This window comes from Falco rusticolus, chromosome 1 (genome assembly GCF_015220075.1).
Source record: "Falco rusticolus isolate bFalRus1 chromosome 1, bFalRus1.pri, whole genome shotgun sequence".
Classification (NCBI taxonomy): domain Eukaryota; kingdom Metazoa; phylum Chordata; class Aves; order Falconiformes; family Falconidae; genus Falco; species Falco rusticolus.
This window is the reverse complement of record NC_051187.1, coordinates 29945382-29966586: the sequence shown is the minus strand read 5'-3', so window position 1 is coordinate 29966586 and position 21205 is coordinate 29945382. Positions and strand designations below refer to the sequence as shown.

The 21205-nt window shown below is 51.9% G+C and overlaps 1 protein-coding gene across 9 annotated transcripts in view; it reads right to left on the bottom strand.

Moving 5' to 3' along the window:
• NCOR2 (nuclear receptor corepressor 2) overlaps positions 1 to 19307 on the bottom strand; it is a 253577-nt gene extending 234270 nt beyond the window's left edge. For all 9 annotated transcript variants that reach the window (XM_037375337.1, XM_037375342.1, XM_037375343.1 and 6 more), the window contains exon 1: positions 19048 to 19307. The gene's annotated coding sequence lies outside the window, so the exon portion shown is untranslated. The remainder of the gene's footprint in view (positions 1 to 19047) is intronic.
• Positions 19308 to 21205: the final 1898 nt, after the last annotated feature.

Sequence of the window (21205 nt, the reverse complement as noted above, 5' to 3'; positions counted from 1 at the left end):
CTGAGCACGCCTGGCTGGGCTGAGCCAGCCAGCAGCAACCCAGCCGCTGCCTTCTGCTGGCTCCAGTAACACCAGCCCCTGGCTCCGGCTAAAAACTGGGGAGTCTGTGGTTGAACCCGAGCCAGGTGTGACTCCAGAGCACATACCGCACCTCGGCACTGGAGATCCTGTTTAAAAAGCAGCAGATTGGAAACTTCATACCAAGATAAGTTTTTACAAAATGTAGTGGAGGAAGATCAATATTTTCTTTTGTTAAGTAAATCTGGCCACTGTGAAAACACTGGAGCAGCAGCTTAGAAGACAGATTTTCTGTTTATCCACACCACCAGAAGCAGAAGCAAGAACAAAGGCAGCTGCCCTTACCCACCACCCCGACACAAACCTTGTCCAGGATCCTGAGCCTTTTAACTCGCAGAAAAGGAAGCATAAATCTCCCTTGTGCTTGTGCAGAAAAAGCTGGAGGCTTTAAGAAGTGGTGGCGGGGTAATGAGCCATTTCTCTTTACCCTTCCCAAATCCCAGTGATTTGGATGCCTGGTCAGTTGCCTGTAACAGCACCTAAACCCCAATGCACCAGTGCAGCACTACAGAGACCCAAACCCCCACAGGTCTCTGGGGAGCCAGGCATGGGTTTCCAGCACAAACCTCGCACACTCCGCAGCAAACATGGCAAGTGCCCGTTTTCAGAGGCGTACTGATGGGAAGGCTTTCGTGCTGTGCTGTCTCACACTAATGGCCCCACAGCAGGATCTGGCAGGCAAAGGCAGCCCCCAGATTTAGCCAGCGCCGCTTGAGTTTCAGATGGTGCAGAACAGCACATTGATCCATTTATCGTCTGTAGGTTGCCATGGAGACCACAAGTCATTCCCCACCATCACCACCCCCCCGCAGACCCCCCCACTGCTCTTCAATTGATAGCTAGGCACTGGGGAAGCATTTGCAGCACCGTGGAAATTAAATCCACACTAGAGGAGCAGGGGATTCATAGCCGACATGGCCAAGGGACCTCAGCTTGAGGCTGTCTGTCCTGCTCTTCCCCACTGAGCAAGTCCAAGCAACGAGTCGCTCTGAGCCTCTCATAGAGTAAGTATTACTGGAAATTAATAATAATGAAGTGGGATTTTAATGCCCCTCCACCGGTTCCCCTCTGACAGCAAGTGCGCATAAGATAGCGGGGAGAGAAGGCTTACCACGCTGCAAATGCATGTGCCCAAAGAAGCTTTGGAGCATCCCAGAGCATAACCCCATGGGGGCCAGGGACCAGCGAGCTCCCGCCATCCCTGAGCAGGGTCATGCCCAGGAAGACAGCAGCTCTCTGCTATTCATATGACAAATCCACTAGGGAGGGATCACAGCTGATCCTTCAATGAAGGGAGCATAGCATCAAGCAAACACGTGGCTTCTGCAGACTACAAGCAGTGGGATAAGTGTGGGTGGATCAAGCAGCTGAACCTACTCGGGCAACCAAACCCAAGCTCAAACCCCAGCCAGCTGCTGCTGGAAAAGTCACTCCTCAGTCCATAGAAGACTTAAAGGCCACCAGCTCTGGGGGCAGCACACCAAGGCCAGACCTGAGCACATCCCATAACCTCACCCTTCAGATATACATTCCCCAACCTCTCTCCCAGGAAGCACAGAAAATACCTGACCTGCCTTTGGGGCAAACACCCCCAGGCAGTGCACAGTGCTGCCTCCCCACACCTACACAGTCCAGGCTCCATCACCACCCAGTACTTCAGGTGCTGCTGTTCAGCACTGTCATTTACCAGAACCAGATACTATCACATTTCCTTCCTCCCACCCCCATGTGGGATGAAGAAACACCATCAAGACAACCTGAGGAAAGTTTTCAAATGTTAGTGCTTGGGTTTTCGCTTTGAACTCCACATACTGCTGCTCGAGCAAGTCACCTGCTTAGACAGAAGAGCTGATCCCATGTTATTGCCCTGCATTTCAAGAAGGAGCTGCTGTGCAGGTGCTGCACTTCTTAATGGCTCATTCCCTGCACACACAAGCGTGAAAACTTGGTGCTGGCTTTACCTAAGGCTCTAAAAGCACATTACAACAGGGACCTCTTTCAGGAGGCCGAAGGACGTGACCTTTGTGCCATGCAGAGGAAGAGCTAGTGTCGACAGCTCCCCCCAGCACGGTGGGCTGCTGCCAGAGGAGCCCCGCAGCCAGTACCAACCCCAGGCGCTGGAGCATGAGGACACAGGGCAGGTGGCAGAGCACAGAAAGGCAGCTGCAGGCTGAGAGCCTTCAGGGAAACTCAAGAAGCGTGGTGTAAATACTGTACGCGCCCGGAGCCAGAAAGCTCAGCAAGGGCTGTGTGTGGCATTTCCTGAAGGTTACCTCTAATAAGTGCTGTCAGCCTGCCAGCCTTTGACTGTCTGCTGAGTCCTTCTGTGGGAAGCACAGCACTGCCTGGACCTCTATAGCATTGTCACAATCTGTAACAGCAAGAGCTCAAAAAATAAAACTCCTCCCACGCAGTACAGACGAGGCAGGTATAGGACACCAGGGTAAGCAAACCCACCGAAATCTGGCAGGGTGGAAGGGCTCCTATCTTCTTCCTAACGCCTGGTCACTTAGCTGCTTGCCGAGCATCGTGTATCTGCCCCAGCCCCTGCACTCCAGGGGGACACAAGCAGGTGGCCGCAGCCTGTCCCACCCGCTGGGCCACCCTGCTGTGCACACAGCTGCTCGGGCCATTTGCCACACAGAGCTAGCGAGACCAGGGCTCAGGGCCACAATGCCCCGGCCAGTCCCCTCCGGCAGCGGCAGCCGGGGTGCTTCACCACCTCCCTCACCTGTGCAGAGACACAGGCATGGTGTCCCACACTGCAGCAGAGCCATCGGTCCACGCAGCCAGGCTACAGCAGCCAACAGTCGTCTGCATTCATTTACTAGCTGCCACAGAGGAGATTATCCCGGCTCTCCTCACTCTTTTGGTTTTTTTGATTCACTGGGAATAGACCAGGCATCTTTACCTATTCCCAGGCTTTTTCTGGTTCTTGGGGTCAAGTTTACCCACAACTTTTAGAGACTTTCCAGCCCGGTGCTCACAGCCCACTGGCGAAGGGGTCTGCTCTCTGCTGTTCTTTGAATGACCTGCTGAGCTCAGTGTAACACAGAAGCTTGCAACCAAGCCCTGATCAGCACCGGTCTCTCCAGCCCAGACACCAAGCTTTCCAACAAAAGCTGCAAACACCCAGCCTCTCTTGCTAAGCCCCTGCAGTCCTCCACCCCCAGCCTTTTCTTCTTCTTTTCTTGGAGAACTGCTCCAAACACAGCGCTGGAAATAAATGCTTGCCAGCAGTACCCAGGCAGTACACATCAGATAACAAACACTGCAACTGTGAGCAGGGAAGAACTCAGGAGATCGTCATTCCAGCAGCGGGAGGGGGGAGCCATGTTCAAGGCCTCTTCGGTTATGTAAACTTCATTTCCATGTCTTTTATCACTGATAAGATAAGCCATTGCTCAAGTTCAAGTTCTGTATCAAGTAAACCATGATAATCCTCTTAGGAATTCCCCATGCCCCAGCTTGAACAGACCTGCAGAAAAGAGCTTAAGGGGTTGCCTTCAGCTTAAAAAAAAAAAAAAGAAACACACACAAGCAAGCAGCCACATACTTATTTATAACATAGGCAAATTTGGGGCCTAGAGTGGAGCACTGAAGGCTTATACGGGTCTGCCTGAATAAAGGGATCTACTCCTGCCCTAGTTCATAAACGCTACAAGCCGCTACTTGGTCATGCATCGCACAGCTGAACGCCAGCCCAAAGACAACCGCCCTTCTGAGAAGGCTTTCTTGCAGGGATAAGGATCTGGAGGATCAGACCCCCAAAAGCAATTAAACTGATTCACGACCAGTCCCACACACTTTGTGCTGGATTACGGCAACAATAATTTTCCAGGCAGCTGTATTATTTTTTTTGTTTTACTGCGGCACAGGATAATTTTACATCTTTTAGTGCTGGTGGCAGAATTACAGTGATTTCAAGCAATTACTACCCTGCTTCAGGTATAAGATTTAAAACTCACTAAGACCACCTCCTGCTGTACTGTATTGTCAGGACATCCAGATGTGAACCATCACCGTCTATATCTGTTAAGACAGTGATCTGATCCAATCTAGCAACCGGATATATATGCTAACCACTTAAATATGCAGTCGCACACATTGCACTGTAACACAAAAGGCCATTTCATAAGTTTCTGATTTCGAGACAGATGACAGCAATAAGCAGACACACAAACTCTTGCCCTCCTCTCTGCTGCTCGTCATCAGGACACAAATTACCTGGGCCAGCAATTTGATCACAACATCTTCCAGGGAACCAACTCAGCCTAAAGGCAATGAAGGCCAACGTTTGAAGCTTAATACTTTACTTCGCATGGCTGCATCTGGCCACCCCCATGCACTTCAGGGACCTGCAACCACATGCTGGAAGGACACAGCCTCAAGCCCTTCTAAGCCTGTGGCTGCCAGAAGATCAAGGCACAAGGCGGTGGGTATCATCTGAAATTGGCGCTTAAAATGTAAATTTTCTTCAGGTTTATCTACTTCCTCAGCCAGCCCAACAGGCTCCGGCACCCACAACTGTTTCTTACTCATTTCCAGCTACCAAGACTTTCATCCCTCTGACAGCCTCTCTCCATTAGGGTCTTTTTCACACATCTCCAAGTATTTTATGACACTCAAACTAAAAGATGCAACATATCAAAACACATCTCTCTCCCCCCCACCAGCAACTTCAAGATCTTTTCACATTGACTGACAGCACACAATATTGCGGGAAAGGTTGTTTTCAGATCAGCTGCTGGAAAAGCTCTTCCAAGGTAGCAGCTTAATTCAAATCACACACCAATTAGCTCAGGGGGATTTCTATGTTTTTCTTTCAGGAAACCTATTTGAAAACAAAACAAACAGAAAAAAAATAGTTTAAATCTCACTAAAAGATCTCAAACTGTGTCACAAGCATGCCACATTTTTCACTGTGGAAAACAGGAGCAAATCTAACTGGTTCCACCCCATCAGAAGGGGTTTTGTCCTTCAAACCCTCTTGCTGTGTCCCCCCACCTCCCAAGGAAGAGGTCCAGAGCGGCTACAGACCTGTTCAGCATCACGCAGCAAGCAAAACCACTGTGCCAAACCACCTGGGTCTGTCCCGGGTCTTTCCCACAAGACGAGGTTTTCCACACTGCTCTCCTTCGGTTTTTGCCTCTCGCCTCAAGGCCACATGCAGATGACCATGCTTTTTCTGAAGCCAGTGCCAATGAGGCCACTGCATTCGTTATCCAGCAGGATAATGACAGAGTGCAATTCAGTCAACAGCAAATCCTCCCCAGGGAGATGCCCTCTGACCTTCCCTGAGCTGGGGGATGAACGTAGACAGCCAGATCTCAGACAGGCGGCAGAGCCGAGTGAATAATTCCTAATGAATCCTTTCATCTCTTCTTTTGTTTTGGGGAAGGGCGAGGGGCGGTGGAGGGAAATAGTTTGGAACTATCCACCAGCAGAAAATTATTTTCTAGAGCTACCCCAAATCACTGTCATCCGAACAACATTTTTCATGGCTTCTGCTCAGTACATGGCGAGCACGAAACACAGCGCTCTCCGCAGAGATGTGCCTCGTGCAGATGGCCGGTCTGGAAGGGGAAGGCAGACCAGCCAAAGCCACAGCAAGAGCAGGGATGCTCCTGGAAACCCAGCTACAAATCGCCCTTAGGCAAGCAGTTGAGAGTGAATACAAGATATCCATTCAAACCACATTTTTGCCAAAAGAAAAAAAAAATCAGTTCCACTGACGCGTCAGCAAACACATGAAGGACAAGAAAGTTCATGAAGTAAGACCCACAGGAAGCCAGGACCTTACGTCTCTCCACATGCCGGTCAGCCCTCACTATCAATTTTTCTCCCATTTTCCAAGCCACAACATGGAAGGATCACAAGCATTTGAAATAAGCAGTTTTAATTTTTGTCCCCAACAGAAAGAAGCAATTCTCATTTCTCCTGTGTGAATTCAACTGCTGAATTCAGTTCTGCAGCATCTCCCAAATGCTCAGTGTCACCTGGAGGTATTCTGGTAAGTAAGGGTGGAAAACCAACTCACAACCGTGAGATCTCAGACCTGCTTCACAAACTTCCAGTCACCCACGCAGCACCAGGCCCGCAAACACTGGTCTCCATCAGTGTGACAGCACCAGTTTTAGCCATGCAGGTTTTATCCTCATCTCTCAAGCTGGCCTGAAGTCACCCATGTCTGAAGCGGACATGTCCATCCAGCTGCACCAGAATTTACAGGCATTTACCCTCAGCAAGCCCCACCTCACCAGCATCTGTCTTTTATATTGGGAATAGAAATTTCACAGAAGGACCACAGTTGTGGGATGCTCCCTACCCTATTCCCAGGCAACTGAACTAATGTGAACCGACACTGTTGAACAGATCTTGGCTCGTATATGTATACAGATGCCAAATCCCAGGGATATCAATGACAATCTCTTCCCCAGTAAAACCTGATTACAGCACTGGACTCTCTAAAGCCCCCCTGCCATCTCTCCTGGCACCCAGGATGTCACAGGGAGCAGCCAACGAACCCCTCCAGGTGCCCAGCACAGTGGGGGTTGCAATGCCAATCATTAAGCAGATCTTCAAAGGAAGCAAAACAAGAGTCCTAGTCAATGACTGACCAGCGTAATGGCTCAGGCTACTCTCCTATGCTCCCGTCACAGCGCATTTGTTTGCCGGGCTGCCCAAGAGGTTTCAAAGGGTCAAACACGAGGTCATCAACCGTGCGGTGATTTCAGCTTTGCTGAAAAATTTAAAAAGCTGGAACTGCAAGCGAGGAAGGTCCCAGTACTGACAATTAAGGCTAAAAAGACATGAAAACGCAAATCCTTTAAGTTGAAACACACCGGAAGCAGCATCAAAAAGTAAAAAAAAGGGCATCTTGTGATTTCTGAAGATCAGACCTTAGCAATATTTAGTGATCCACCTAAAATTCTGACCAGCCTCAAGGACCAAGAGCAGCTGTGGAAAGCAAAACCTTGCTTTCAGGCTATTTTGAGAAGCACTCACAAGGTTTATCCCAGAAACTGCTTTCTGCCTACTCAGATTTCTCAACTGAAGTGATCACATGGTGTTTGGATGGACTGCTGGGGACACTTGAGAATAGCAGCGCTGCCTGCCGCTATCTGCCTGGCACAGAATGCTTTTTAATTGAGGCTGAACTCTTAAGTCCCTGCTGCAGTCTGCAGCTCCAATCACTGAAATAGTAATTAAACCCAGGAGAAACAGCACAAAGTAGCAATGCCTTTAACTAGTACATTAAGATGAGGAAATCCAAAGACACACAAAGACACCTCCAGGATGGGCTGCTTCGTTTTAAGCCTGACTAGATTTTAAACAGCAAAAGTCAGGGTGGCAGAGAGCTGCAGCGCAGTACAGAAACAGGAGAGATGCAGGAAAGTTTTCACTTTCACCTCACCTAGTCCAAGGAGGAAATCAGAGCAAGTTTCTCCACCCCCCCACCCCCCCCATCTGAGTTTGGGATCTTCCTCCCGAGGGAATCTGAGATTATAAAACAAGAAGGGAATGCAGAGCAAGAGAAGTGCCCAAGACATCAGCCCAGTTCAGAGCCCTCCTCGCCAGCTCGCGCTGACCCAGGAAAGAAACCTGCTCCAGAAGCCACCCTGAGAAAGTCAGCGCTGGCTGCAGAGGCTGCTGGTGGATCAGGCAACACAAGTTCTGCTCTGAAATCCGAGGGGAGAGACTCAGCCTGAAAACGATTCTCCATTAGGTTAATTAGTCAAGTTTGATGTATCTAAGTCGGTTACCATGGTCACAGGAACTGAAGAGTAATGCTTTACACAGATTTCCCTGCATGGGACTGAGGATTGGGGAACAGCATCCAGCTCCTGCAGGCCCCCGTGGCCAGGCAGGGAAGAGGACCCACTACCCCGGGATACCCTGGGCTCTGCATAAACACCCCCCACCTCAAGCTGGGCTGCTTACAAACGCTTACTGAAGAGCTCCTTGTCTATAGATCATAAGGCTGCTAAAAATAGCACCAAAGAGCAACCAGGTTAATGACACATCAAGAAGATGCATTTGCACGTGCAAATAAACAGAATGCCTGTGAGATTTGCCCTCCACCTGGCTTTTGGTTGGTTGGTTTTGAGTGGGAGAAGAAACAGAAAGATGCTGTTTTCTCTTAAAAATTCAAATCCCATCTGCCAGAATAGCGACAGAAAGCTGTCCATCTCTCCAAACACCATGCCAAATGCAGCCAAACCTCATTTATCTATTCCAGTGCCTGGGAAGAGACCACTGCGCATTACACCATCTCCCCAAACTAGCAAATATTTTAAGTGTCATTAGCTAGGTTATGATCAACATCATGTTGGTCAGTTAAACTCTGTGCTGCAACACACATTCATCCATGCACACGAGTAAAAACCACTGCCACTTCTAGAACAGCAGCAGATTTAGAAGAGAAGTGGGAGAGAAACAGCAATCTGCAGCTCAGCAAAGCTCCAGTAGAAGAATGGTTCAAAACTCTCTTGGGAAAAGGACCCTCCCTCTGCCTCTCTCTGTTCATCAAGTGCCTGACCCAGCCACAACTGGTGCCTGCTGAAGCTGCACAGAGGATGGTATGTGACCAGCTCTCCCCTGGATATGCAGGGCCAACGGCACAAAACCACAGACTCACCGAGTCTCCCAGGGAGCACAAACAAGATTCATGGAACAAAGGTAATGCAGCCAGCAGGCAGCACAAAGCAGCGACGGGCACAGGGAAGGCAATATGGAAAGCCCAAACCCTGCCACGGAGGAGCACTCCCAGCCATCTTTCTCAACCAGGCAGTGGATTTCCAGCCCACGGAAGAGGAACAAATGCCACAGACCTTCCCAGCTGCCCAGACCACAGCAGAAAGGGACACAACTTCTGCCAACACTGCCTGAGAGTGACTCCAAGCTGAAATCACTGCTGCTCCGAGAACACAAACAGAACCCTGCGTGAGGGTCTGCATCACCTGTTGCAAAATTGGTTTGTCCTCTGCTAGGGGGAGACATGAGCAACATCTGCAAACAGGGCTGCACAGAAGTTTGAGAGAAAAATCTCCCAGTTAGAGAAGAATTTCAGGACTGTGAAGTATACTCCAGCAAAAGAGAGGTTTGAAATGTAAACAAGCTGTATAAATTACAGCCACTATCCCCTGATTTCAGGCTGGCTGTCCCTTGGCTCCCCATCCCTCCTCGCAGCACCCATACTACCCCAAAGCGGTGCCAACTCAACCACCAGCATGACTGCTTGGTGAAGATATTTATTCAATTACTCAGGTCAAAAAGAACAGGAAGGAGAAGCACCTTGCTAGGAACATGGTGAGGGGCTGCAAGGTAACAAACTCCTTTAGCCAGCACTACAAGCGAAGCCCCCACAGCTCCGAAACACAGCCTAAAAGAACTCAGCTAGACACTGTGAAAAAGGCAGAAGAAATCACCCTTGTCTGACAGCCCCAAACCCATTAAGAGATACAACTCAGCTCCACCTTTCTTAGCAGGTTAATGTTAAGCTGCTACTTCCCCACCCCCCCCCAACCCCCCTCCTTTTTCTGCAGATGCCTTAATTGGTTGCTTAATACAGATTTCACCGTTACGCTTATCGCAACACTGGGAGCTGGCCGTGTGACGGGAGCACAGAACACAGAGAAGACCCATTTGTCTCTGTAACTAATTGTTCTGCCTCCTCAACATACACACCAAATTGACTTGGCAAGACTGCAAGGCAAAGCTGCTGTATTTATTTAGACATTTATTGTGCTGGTTGAGAGGCTTCGTAAAGCAAACTGCAAATGGCCAAGACAGCACAGGCACCTTTATCAGGTTTATGCAAAACTGGAATGAGAAAAGAAAGGATCAGGCCCTCGGGTTAGCAGCATTCCTGGCCATGTCCTTTACAGTAGGTATTATAGCCTCACTTACCTAAGAATTATTTGGCAAAATACTCAAGAAGTTCATAAAGGCAAGTGTGAACACTCACTTATTTCTGGCTACAGCCTTCTTTACCCTAAGGATCAGCCTCCGTAAAACAAAAATATGTATGTGTAGACTGCCTGATCAAAACGCAGGGGAGTGCCTGCGTTAGCCAAACATGTCTAATGCCTCAAGCAGCAACCGGGTAACTCACGGCTGGAGTCGTGCACAGACACGCTCTTCCTGGAACAGCCCAACGCCTGCAGCCAGGGGTCTGACTCTGCACCCATCTTCCAACTCAGCCAAAGGTTCAAGGTGTTTCCGCATAAAACAAGGAACTAGAGCAAGACAAACACAATGATACATTGTGTGGGGAATGAAACCTCCCGCCGAGAAGAAATCTATGGCCATTTAAAAAGCACAACTGAACAAAATAAAAAAAAAAAAAACCATAAGCCACAGATGGAGCTTAAAGTTCTTGTCTCATTGAAGCAGATAGCAAAACTCACACTGTCTTTGGCAGGGGAAGCAGGAGCAACCAGAGTGCTTGCACGCACGCAGCACAACTCCTCCACCTCCGGGCAAACCAAACTCCCCATTTCTCTGCTTTCACCTGCTGCTGGCAGAGTTTAAGGACATTCACAGAAGTGCTCTAGATTTCATGAGCACCAGCCTCAGCCAGGAAGATGCAAACCTTAGCTTTCCACAGTGAGAGTTAGAAGAAAAACACAACCCTTCAGGTACATGCTGACTTCTCTTTACTTTTGTTTCATAACTCTGGAGAAAACCCAAAATCCTGCAGTGTTTCTCAAGTCCATCACCACACAGCCCTCAGGAACGCTGCCGACAGCTGGCTGGGTTATGGACCAAAACCGCATCAGCTCTTTATGTGCATCTCTAATCAAGGCATCTTAAGACACACAGACATCAAAAAGCATAACAAAATTTTTTAGCAGCCACCCTGTCAAGGGAGCAAAGCAAAGCCAAGACCAAAACCTACAAATGAAGAAAAAAAAAATAGTAAGGAAGAAGAAAAAAGGGATGGCTGACACCTCCTATACACGCTGTCAGCAGGATCATTTGCTCCAAAAATAAAGATGCTCAACACATCTAACTGATGACATGACAACTGCTTCACGGTCCCAACACCGGAGTTGCATAAAAACCTCTGAGCATCCATTGCCTTGCAGCTCAGTAAAAAACAAGCACTTGCACTCACTCAGAGCAAGCAACAGACACCATGTGCCACTCCCCAGTAGGATTTCAGCTCTTCACATCCCCTCAAGCATCCACTTGGGCTGCAGAGCAGCCTTTCACCCCTCTGCCCCTTGCCAGTCACGCTCAGCAGCTCCAGCCACAAGCCCGCAGCCCAGCTAGCTGCCCAGGTGCCTGTGCCACATCATGCAAAACATCTCAACAGCAGCTCAGGATCCCAAACAACTCTGCAGAGCAAGCGCAGCAGGCAGTGCTCCTGGCCCCAGGCCCCTGCACACAGCCAGCGGCAACCAACCTCCTGCTCAGCCTGGATACGCTCAGGCTGCCTCATCAGCACCTCAGAAATAAACGACATTTATTTAAGACTAGAAAGCCTTAGATGAGAATATTGAAGTCTTTTTCCACTGCCAGTTCAGAGAGTTTTCCCAAAGCACTTGACACACAGATTCCTGTAACGCAGACTTTGTTGCATTTTATTTCTTTGACAGTTTTTAATCACCTCTGGTCTAGCATTTGGAAATTATTTTTCACACACATACACACACCAGGAACAAGGCTGCAGGGAAACACGAATTTCACTGGCCTGCCTGGTGTCTGTGGACACCACCTCACATATTACCAAATCGAAACAAGCCGGCCAACTTCAGTGTGAGGGGGGAAATGAAAGGGCAGACCGGTGACCTAGAAATGAAGCCGAGACTTTGGCATGAGCTTGAAACTCTGCAGCAAAGGCCCAAAAAAAAAATAAAAATAAAGAAACCAAAAAAAACCCAAAGAAAAAGAAAAGGCAAAGCTGTAACTGCTTTAAAGGAGCTTGAACAGTTTATTAATGGAATTATATGATGTGGTACCCGCAGAAAAATAAGGGCTCGATTAAGATAGTCTTTCCAACAGGGAAGAGTCATCCCCTTCGCCAAACAGAAGAACTCTTGTGCAGAGAAGAGGGGACACAGTTATTTAAGGTCTCAATGCAGGAAAAACACCCCAGGCAAAAGACTGAGAAACTTCCCAAGCGCACAGCTCTGATACCAAACACCACTGCTCTGTTACACACCCAAGATTTGCCTACCACATGATACCATGAATTGCATGACAGTAACGGCAGAGGCTTGAAGAGTCAGTAGACGAAGCTTTAGGGCTCCAAGCAGTGGATCAGGAATGCTGCAGTCACACATCTCAACGCTGATCCAATGCAAACTCACCCTGCCAGGTATAAGTGGTTCAAGGAGGGAGTTAACAAGTTACCTTTGTTCCAGCAAGTTTCAGGCTTAATGGGGTAACATCCACATCACCCGCATAAAATGGACACAGGATCTGCATCACCCTCCAGCACGGCTCACAGGAGAGGCCATCTCATGCCAATGTCCAGCCTGGACCCTGTGCGTGCCTCCAGGTTAATCCCATGTAAATCACTGGGGACTCACAGCCTTCGCAAAACCAGCTCCTTGCAACATCAGGCCAAAGAGATCACGCGGCCTCAGCAGTAAACACTTCTGCAGAGCTGCAAAGTGCTCCTGCTACATGAGCCAGGTGCTGCCACCGATAAACCATGTGCTAAACCGGTGTTTCTGCTGCACCGGGAGGTATGTGCCTGAGAAGTCTGTAGAGGCCAAAGACTGAGCTATTTACAATGTGATCAAGCAGCATGCAGCTGAGACCTGGTCCTACAAAAATGTAGCTGGTGGAGTAATTTTATAAGCTTTTAAAATATTGTCAGAAGAAAGCCAACTTTCCATTGTTTGCCCCAGCTTGTTAAAAGCCAACACATCCCACAGCGTAAAGAGACCCTCCACCCTCTCCAGCCAGCACTGGTACAGGCAGATTTTCAGAAAGCTTGCCTTTGCCTGCTCACCCCACTCACCGATTCAACATCCCACTGAAACCCAAGCCTAGGGTTCAGTCCTTCACCACAGTGTGCCGCAATAATCGGCCCCCAGCTCTTTGCACAACCACCTAAGCCTCCAGACCTTGCAATTACACACTCCCTGAGGAGGACGCAACCTGCCCACCTGGGAGACAGCAAGTCCTCAGGGACTGATCACAGACGATGGCTGATCCACACCAGGAACCTTCCCAAAACCTGTCATCCTCCACCCACGGGCTGACACATTTCTTTCCTTCTGCCTTCAACGCAGAGACGCAGAAGAGCACCAAGCAAACCGCTCTCTTGCCCTAACACGCACAGGACAAACCTTAACTGTGTTGCTTAGGAAGCTGGTGAGAAGCATTCAGGTACCAGCACAGCACCACCATCTGCACAAAACAGTGTTTAGAAGATGTAAGGGTCCCAAAAACTGCGTGACAGAAGACCACGCCACTGGAGATTTTTATTTTTTTTTTTTTCAGTTTACAGCCAGCTCCCTGCATGGCAGGGGGGAAGCACACCCAGATGGTAAGGGTAAGCTTCCCACATATTTGGGCCGAAACTGCATTTCTGCGCACCACCACTCAGTCCAGCGTTACGCCAGGGAAACAATGCTAAATAAAGATTACGCCAAGTGGTATTATGTAAATAATTCTCTTCCACAATGAAAGGATAAACCTAGACTGCTTGGTTAGTTACTAACCCGGGAGCCAGCACCACAGAGAGGAAATCCTGCCGGCTCTCCCTCCCTCAACACACGCACCAGCGGGAGAGCCACAGCCAGGGCTGCAGCTACCAGAGACAATACCCACACCGCCCCTGCCTCCGCGGGTGCTGGCACTCTCCCCCAGACCACTTCCCACAGGAGGAAACCATTTTGGGCCCCACCACATTGTCTCCTCCCAGGGCAGCCCTGCTCCTCCTGGCCTCACCGTGGCTACCAAAGCTGGACATGGCCCCTTCCTCCTCCTCCCCACCACTGGTCCAGGACACTGAGGGCTCCCTGCCCTTTGATGGGAACACGCTCCTCACCACATCTCTCCTCTTGTAGACCTTCCCTTCCCCTTCTAGGCTGAACCCACTGGAGTCTGCCTTTGCCTGCACATCTCTTCCTGCCCAGAATAACTTACTCACCCTTTCTGCCTCCACCTCCCCCTGCAACCTTCCTCCCACCTTGGCCTCACGTCTGCATGCTTTGTGTTTGTCATACGATTTTAAATCTGTCAGCAATTCATCCATCTGCCGCCTCCTGGGTTTTTAACGCCGCAAACTGTTCTGGGATACAGCCTGGCATAAAGCACTCAGTGGAAAACGAAGCCGTACGTCATTCCGAAACCGAACCGGCTTCCAGATAATTTCTTTCCAAGGTGCTGGGCTGTTCCAAAGACTGGCTTCTTCCCTACAGCTAGCAGAAAAGCCATGATGCTATCCGGTCTAAAATAAACATTATGGGAGCGGCGATAAGGGGAAATATTTCAGCTGACTGAGAGTAATGTGGGTTCAAATCCAAGCGTAAGCTGATATTGCTTGTAATTTGTTCCCGAGCCAAAAACACAGACTGGGAGTGAAAAAATGGAAGGCATTAAACAACAAGCAGCGTACTCAGCGACTCTGGAAAACTTCAGCATTTCCATTTATGTTATTATTTTTTTAAATAACCTTCAGTTTCACGGATCATAAAGTTAATTTGGAGTTAACTTCCCTTCCCTGTAACTAGACAAAGCTTCTATCCTTTACATTCGTTAATGTTTGTTCAGCGCTCCGCAGCTATAAAGCGCTTGAGAGCACTAACCATTATCAGCATCCTCCGTGCCACCCAGCAGGCATGTAACTGTGCCGATTGCTTTGCTCTCCCTGTCATCCCCCCACTCCATGCTTGAGCTCTCCACTAGCCCTAGCACTGTGGTAGCAATCATAGACGTGGCCACCTAGCTCTGCCTTTACTGCTTTCCCTCCAGCACTGGTCACCACTCCAAGCCAAATTCAGACCAGTGGCCAAGTACATGCTGTTAGTGGCAGGGTCCACAGCAAACTGCTTCTCTTCCTGTCTGCACAGCCACAACCATGTCCCATCTCCCTAAGCCTCCCACCGTGACAATGGCAGGGGTAGAAGCTCTCCTGCTCACCAAAAACACCCAGTCCTCGTCTTTAATAAGCCCAGACCCCAGGGAGCCTCCAGCTGCCAGTGGCAGGTTGTCAAGAAGAGAGAACTGGTGGCCTCGAGAAGGGAAGTGGCAAGTGGGGTGGGCAGCAGGACTAGGGGAGCAACCCAGATTTCTCAATTCCCAGTACAGTCCCGCTGCTGCCTCGCATGCGGGTCAGGGCTCACTTCCCAAAACTGCCAAATCACTCATTTCCTTCTGCTCTTCTGCCCTCCTCCCCTTTCTACCAGATCCCTCCCTCACCCTGACCAGGCTTTTGCATGCATTTCCATGCCCTTTGCTCTGGAGCTCCAGCTCCCCTCTTCAGTCCTTTTTTAGGAAGCATCCCTGCTCTAGCCATGCTCATTAAACGATACACCTTTTCATTTCCTACTGAGGTGCAAAGATATATCCCTTTGACATTACAGGAAAAATCAGAGACCCCGACACCTTTGTGCCAGCACAAGCCCAGCCATCAGCAGCAATTCTCCACCACCTTCCTATATTAATATGCAGCAAGGGCACTTCAAAGCCATGCAAGAGCCTGTGCCACAGCATCCTAGACAAGAATCCATGACCTCACGATGCCCAAATCCTTAAGCGGCTGCAAAAGCCTCAGTCGCTAATCACAGAGGCAACTTGGGTGCTGCTGTACCTCATTTCTAGTTCTCTTAGAGCTGCCCCTGCTCTCCATTGAAATCTCTTACTGAAGACTGAAGCGAGCCACAGTTCACACAAATGCAGCTGCCCAAAGATAACAGTCGTTTTAAAAACACGTTGCCCTGGATTTCCATCCTGGAATACCCCTGCATCTAGTCCGCGCTCTGCATTTGGGGGATGACTGCTTGCAGGCACAAGCCCAGGCGGGAACCAGTACTTTGCCACTGGGAGTAAACAAGCCCTCACACTGAAATGGGCAAAGCACTCCTGAGGAAAAAGACTCCACTAGCTCTCCAGCAGTCTTGCTCTAACACACTGAACTTCCCATAACCTTCCTGGCCTCAATTTTCAGACACATCTAGTGATCTGGTCAGAATGAGACATCGGGATAGGGATGGGTAGTAGTGCACCTCAAGCACAGGCCCTCTCAAAGCTGTAACCCCCCCCCCCCCCCCCCCTTTACAACTGCTTAAGTCAGCTGCCAGAAACCCACTTCTGAAAATTTACCAATTTAATCCTTCCTTTCCTACCTACTCATCTAGAAACTGGGCAAATTGTAACTTTCCTCCTCCCCAAAGAGCTGTGAAAGCTGACACTATCTCAAACATGTAAATTATGCTTGACTTCAAGCAGGTTTCTCCCCAGGATGACCTGGCCACAAATAGGACTGCGTTCCAGCAGAGGCCATTAACAACCAGAACCAGCTGCGGGAAGAACACCAGGAGCCATCAAGGCGACAAATAATTTACAGCCATGTCACAAAAGATGAAGCCATCTCCTATGACCCAATTCCAGCTAGCGCAGTCCAGAGCTGCCGTGAGGATGAGATGGGTAGCTCTCTTAACATCTGCATTGCACACCTTCATCTCCAATCAAAACAAAACTGCCTTTACCAGACTGGATCTCCTAATTACAAGACATGAGCACAGCCTGAACCAATTCCTCTTTGGATTTAGCTCAGGATGGCTCCAGGGACTGGTACAACCTCCACGCAAGGCAACTTGGTTCAAATCCAACCACCACCATTAGCAAGGGAAAGGTACTGCCAAGCAGCAGCTGCTCGGTGGCTTGCATGAAACAAGTTTACGGTTTCAGTCCGGATCCTGTCGTGAAAAAATGCCAGTCACCTCCCTGGCACTCAAAGGTGTGAAGCCAGAAGCATCCACCCACTTTTCCAGCGCTGGAGATGCCAGCGTGGGAGGTGTTCCCACATGGGCCCAGAACCAGCTGCGCAGAGCCGGCCCTGACCTCCACAGGGTTTTCAGAACCAGGTATATTTTGCAACTTGGCAGAAACACACAGCTAAATAACAGAAACCACCACCCACATGAAGCCAGAAGAACAAAGTACCAGTGTTTTCCTGCCCCAGACATGTGCGTGCCCCATCTCCTCTCTCGCACCAAAAATAGCTTCTACTTTTTCCCTTTTGGCAACAACAAACTGAGGTTTGAGTGCATTTGCTTTCAATAAACTAAATGCGTTTTGCAAGAGTCTCTCTCATACTAAAACTTACTCAACTGAAGTTATAAAATATTGTCACACACAGAACTTCCCTCCCATGGCTTCTCAAGACTCAGCCCCAAAACACTTTGCCAGCCTTGCTTACCGTGTTCCCCACCCAAGGAACGGCTTCTGCGCAGAGCTGGCAAATGCAGGCACACGGGAAGCTGAGCTAGGTCCCAAAGTCACCAAGGAGTCAGCATTGAAATCCAGAGAACTGAGCACAACTCCATGAAAACCATCCAGGAAAGCATGTCTTCACTAAAGCCCTCCAAGAGCTCTGTCACCACCTTCAGAAGAGATGGAAATACTTACCCAGTTGTCTCAACTCACTTCCCTTTATGAATTAGCAGTAGTACCAAATGTTTATCTGTAAGGCATGCAGCAAACTAAAACTTAACCTTGCTGATAAAAGCCCTCCGCTAAATGGAAACACTCTCACCCAATGCAGCCAAGGAACAGCAGCAGAACACCATCACATCCACCAAAGCCGGATTAAAAATACCAGATTCAGCAAACCCCCGACGTTTTCAGGCGTTCAGAGCTCATGCCTCACGCGAATACCGAGGGAGAGGTCGCAGAAAGAGTTCAAACCACGAACACTGGTAAACCGAAAGGGTGGCACTGGAGATCCCCGCTGCACAGATCACCATCCTGCTCTTCAGGCAAATTCTTGAGCTGACCCAAACCACACGGCTGAGGGAGCAGCCCCAGCCGCCAGCGCAGGCATGCGGGGCCGCACAGGCAGGGCCAGCCGTGGGGCTGGAGGCAGTGGAAGGACGGGGGCGGTCGGGGGGGTCAACGCAGCCCCCCGGCCCAGGCGGCGCGAGCCCCGGTCCTGGAGGTTTTGCTGCTTCAGTGGCTTTGGCAGCAGCCCACATGGCAGGCAGCTGCCTGCACCCACTGCAGCCTGCTCTTTGTGCATTGTCAGGGCAAGGGAGCAGGAGGAAGGGCCGAGGGAGAAGAGGGCACCGGGGATTCTAAGAATCGACGGAAAAATGGAGAAAAAAAGCCAGTCACTCCAGAGACTGCAGCTGGGCTCCAGCAAGACATACACTTGTTGCCTGCAGACACCAGCCTCGTGTACCCACCACCAGCATTTACCCACCAGCCGCACGGTCCGGGGAGGACCTGGCCGCCCCCCGGGGCCACCCCCGCCGGGTAGGTGGCCGGTTCCCGGGGCTGCGAACCCCCCCGCACCCCCCCACTGCGGGCCGCCAGGCGGCGTGCGGGACAGGGCCGGGGCAGGATGGGGTTGGGGGGGGCGGGGGTGAGGCCCGTAAGGTGCCCCTGCCGGGCAGGTGGCCGGTTCCCGGGGCCGCGTCCCCCCCCGCTGCGGGCCGCCGGGGCGTGCGGGGCAGGGCCGGGGCCGAGGCGGGGAGGGGCCGTGGGGTGCCCCCGGCCCGCAGGCGGGGTGTCCCCGCGAGTTGGCGGAGTGCGGGCACCCCCGGGCCCGAAGCTCCCCGCGCAGAGCTGTCCCCTGAGGGAAGCAGGAGGAAAAACAAGGGGGAAAAGAGGAAAAAAAAGTTTCTCCGGCGGCCGCCAGCTCCCGCGGCACATTTTCGGTTTTACGTAACGGCGGCGGCCCGCAGCCCTACCTGGCGGGGAGCGGCCCGGCCTCACTCGAGGGTCCCCCGGCCCCCGGCCCGCCCCGGGCAGCGCCACGCCCGGGCCCCCCCGCCTTACCTAATCCCGCCGGCAGCTGCCGCCCCCCATGGCCGCCGCTCCCTCTGGGCCTCGCCTCCCGCCTCAGCGGCCGGCGGGGCAGCGCTCGGCGCGGGGCCCCGGCCCCGCCATCTGCGCCGTGTTTATAAATCCAGAGCCATGGGGCTGCTCCCCCGCCAGGCTCCCCGTCCGTCAGTCCGTCCGCCCGTCGGTCGCTCTGCCGGTGGGTCGGTCCGCCCGCCCGCGGGGCCGGGCCGGGCCGGGCCGCCCTCCGCCGCAGCGCTGGCCCAGCAGCGCCCTGCCCTGCCTCGGCGCGGCGCGGCGGGAGGCGGCGGCAGGCGGCGGCGGTCCCTCAGGCCGCCCCACAGCCGCCCCGGCGGCCGGGCGGGGCGGGGCGGGGCGGGGCCGCGCCTCCCGCGCGCCTTAAAGGGGCCGCGTCCGCCCGCCGGGTGCCCGCTGGGCGAGGGCCCCCCGCAGGGGTGCTGGGCACGCGGGCCACCGGCTCGACCGATTGCCACCTGCACCGGTGCCATCGGTGCCACCGGCCGTGCTGGCGTCGCGGGCCGCCTTAATGCCGCTCAGCGTCATTAATAATTTTGGGGGTGACAAGACCCTCCCGGTGCCTTGTCAGACACCGGTGCTTAAGGGGCGGGGGGGGTCCATGGCCCCTCGGGTTCTTCACCGCGACCAGCGGGCGAAGCGCCAGCCCGGGGAGGCCGGTGGCGGGGCCGTCCCGCAGCAGGGAGCCCCCGGTGTCTCCCGCAGGGGGGGGTCTCCGGGGCAAGGCTGCTCGCTGCCTTCCCAGCCCAACCAGGGTCCGCGCTGCCATCCCGGCCGCACCGGGCGCCTTCCCGGGTTGGGGGGCCGGGGGGGGGGGGGGGGACGGCGGCGGGTCGCAGGGAACTCTGCGCGGTTTAACAAGCTGATGCCCCCAGAGCCAGGCACCGAGGCGACCCAGGTGGCTCCCACGCTGTTCCTATCTTCCAGTGTCACCCCCCAACTTCTGCTTTTTACTAACATCCTGCTTTTTCATACTTTTTCTTCCTCTCCATCCTCTCAGGGGGATGCAGAAGGCCTTGCCCCTCAGCCACCACCGTTCCTGCCCCGTGGCTGGGTGCCCCCCGCCTGGGCACATCCATCCCCTCCCTGCCACAGGTGATGCATCACCCCAAAAGCTGGAAAAGCATCTTGTCATCCTCCGCTTCTCCCGCCCCGCTCCCAAAGGCAGCAGGGGATGTGGGCAGAGGTGGGCAGGCACGGGTTCCCTGCCGCTCTGCTCCCCACGCTTTATTCCACTTTTCCCGCATCTCCAAGGAGTGGCGTTTTTGCTGGGAGGGTGGCTCACTGCATTCCCTGCCCTGCTCCAGCTGCACTGCCGTGTGCCAGAGAGAAGTCCCCAGGCCCGGGTTCAGTCTCCTGAAGTCACCTGGCTCCATATGGAGCACAGGCGCAACCTTGGTGCGAGTAGAAAGGTCATGAGCACAAGTCAAACTGCCTCAAAGGAGCCCAACGCGCCAGGAAAAGCAGGAAAAGTTGCCTTCCCGCGCCGGCAGCAGCTGGGTGTCTGGTGGCTCCAGGCAGCACCTTCCATGCGGTTCACGTCCTTGCTCGTAAACGTTTGTCTCGCAGGCTGAGCATCCTGTGAAGCGAAGCAGCAGATCAGATCTTCCTCTTGAAGATGCGTTTATCTTGGAAGAAAAAAACCCCCAATTTATCCGTGCTGCATTGCGGGGTGTCTCTGCTCCAGCCATTTAGCATTTCTTGAGCTTTTTTTTTTTTTTTTTTTTAATATCTGTGACGTTTTACTTAATGAATGGAAGGCAAGTCCCGTACCACAGCAAAAAGACTCAGGACATTAATTTTACAGGAGCCAGGAGCCAGGCTTTTAGATTCCAGTGACCTTAGAATAACACTATAATCAAATGTATTTACAAAAAAAACCCTCAGGGCTGAACACACTTTCCAGCTATGCTGAATATCCTGCCGGAGTACAGATGGATTTTTTGCCTGTGTTCCTATGTCCAGAAGGCCACAGTCCCAAAGGGAATTGCTGAGCTGGGATTGTGATGTGAATACAAGCTTCTCGCCGCAGCATTGCTCCTGTAATCGCGGGGATGATTTCCTTTTGCATTTCTACATCTTCTGGCAGCCTGGCCGTCTGTACCTAGCAGCTACCAGA